The following is a 2405-nucleotide window of genomic DNA, read 5'->3' as shown; positions in this document are numbered from 1 at the left end:
GTGGTAGCGGTGGCGGTGGCGGTGGCGGTGGTGGTACTAGTAGTGGTGGCAAGCAAGTACAAAAAACTACAGCTGATTAACACAACAATTGCAACATGTTCAAATAGCATTTCTGAAATAAAGTGTAGCAGTTTATTCTGCAAAGACATTGGTTTGAAGTTTTATTGCTTCATCATCATCATCATTGCCATCAATATCATCAACAACACCATCATTGTCATTCTTGTCATCAACATCATTATGGCTGTTCATTACAGTACGTGTGATTGTTACCTTTCTGTTACAGATTAATAGAATATTCTAGAAATGAAATAATACCAGCTGGTTAGTGATTATGTGTGTGTATGCATACATGTATGTGGAGAACTCAATGACCAAATAGAGAGGGTAACTTTATATGTCTAATCGTTTGTTATGAAAGAAGGGTCTGTGCTCTTGGTCTTCGACAAGGCCTCCAAGACTGCCAAGAATAATGTAATTGATATTCCTCTTGAACAAGTGCAAGTTGATAACTGCAGGGAGGGAATTCTAGGGAAGAAGGATTAAATGGCAGGGATTAGTGTGGGACCAGGAATGAGGACACATGCACACACACACTTACTCACTCAATATAGGTGACAAAAGGAGAAGAGATGAGAACCTCAGTAGTGCCTGAGAGGAGATGTGGTGTAAGACCAACCAGCTTCAAAGAGTAGAGGTTATTGTAATTGTAGAAAAGACAAAATGAGAAGACACAGCATGTTTTGGGATTGCCAACCACAGAACCATCATATCCTACCACTGGCACTATTTTGTATCAAGAGAATGGAATGTATCAGGGAAGGAACTTTCAAGTTAACATCCATGGTACATTTTCATGAATATGTGCATGTGTTTATGTGTATGTATATATGTTTATGTGTGTGTATATATGTTTGTGTGCATTTATGATTTATGTGTGTGTGTGTGTGTGTGTATGCATTTTTTGTACTTGATGGATCTGGAAGAGAGGGACAAGCCCTCTGAAACTGGTGAAATTTATGCAGGTAATGTTCCATGCAAACTACTGCACAACAACACCTACAGGAAAAACATGAGTAGGGAGGAGAGATTCTAGAAGGGCTATGTTGTAGGGAAGAAGGACTAAGTATAGTGATTAGCATGGGTCCTGGAGAATTCGACACAACAAGAGTGGGAGAAAAGTGGAGAGATGAATGGGTCTAGAGTGCCTGAGTGGAGCAGGAACAAAACCAGTAGTAATAGAAAAGGCAGAGTAACTGGAATATGTCTGAGTAATTTTATGCCAATCAGTCCTGTGGCCCACTTCTAAGATGTTTATGTGTGTAGTCTAAGGTGTCTGTTAGTGTAGCAGCAGCACTGTTTCAGACATGGGAGTAATACTCCATTGCAGGTCTCACTTGAGCTTTGTAAAGTGTCAGCAATTGTTGGAGGCTGAAATATTTTTTGGTGATGAAGAGAAAAGCCAGTCTTCAAATTGTGTTCTAGCTATGCTGAGGATGTGCTATAAATGCTTTCATAACTAGGTTAAGGATGTATATATATTTGATTATATGTATGTATGTGCTCATAGGAATATTCTATACTAAAGCGGAGAAAATTTTGAAAATGATTTCAACGTGCTTCACAACGTGGAGCTTCATGGAGACAAATGATGTTAGGTTTTGGCACATGTCATTTGGTCATACATGTCCAAATCATACCAGCATGATAAGGCAGAAAGAAGGGGATGTAATAATAAAGAGAAACATCTTTGCTTATGATGATGATAATGATGATGATGATGATGTTATATTAAAGTTAAATATGTACATATATTCGTGTGTGTGTGTAAAAGAACATATGCTTGCATGTGTGTGTGAGTATCATTATATATATATTTATATATATATATATATATTCATGTATGTATGTATGAAAATACACTAAACAGTGTATAAGAATACACTATATAATCAGTACTACTGTTACATTTTGGGTAAGATCAACAAAAAATGTACTCTATCCAGTGAGAGATAAATATCATTTAATATTCACAATTTTAAAAATAGCTACATATAGTTTCATACTGTAAAGATATAATAATTCAGCATGTTACATAAATCTGTCAAATTATTGTATCTCAACAGCATGAAACTATTAATAACTCTTTTCTAAATTGTGTATATGAAATTATTATATATATATATAATCAGGCGTGGCTGTGTGGTAAATAGCTTGCTTACCAACCACATAGTTCCAGGTTCAGTCCCACTGCGTGGCACCTTGGGCAAGTGTCTTCTGCTATAGCCTCGGGCCGACCAAGGCCTTGTGAGTGGATTTAGTAGACGGAAACTGAAAGAACCCTGTCATATATATGTATATATATGTATATATATATATATATATATATATATATATATATATAT

At 36.2% G+C, this 2405-nt stretch overlaps 1 protein-coding gene across 1 annotated transcript in view; it reads left to right on the top strand.

Moving 5' to 3' along the window:
• Window positions 1-2405, top strand: part of LOC106870950 (zinc finger protein ZFP2) — a 35509-nt gene that overhangs the window by 25139 nt on the left and 7965 nt on the right. The gene's annotated exons all lie outside the window — the stretch shown is intronic.

The sequence above is a fragment of the Octopus bimaculoides genome, chromosome 14, assembly GCF_001194135.2.
Source record: "Octopus bimaculoides isolate UCB-OBI-ISO-001 chromosome 14, ASM119413v2, whole genome shotgun sequence".
Classification (NCBI taxonomy): Eukaryota; Metazoa; Mollusca; class Cephalopoda; order Octopoda; family Octopodidae; genus Octopus; species Octopus bimaculoides.
The sequence above is the reverse complement of the archived record's forward strand: the minus strand, read 5'-3'. Positions and strand labels throughout refer to the sequence as shown.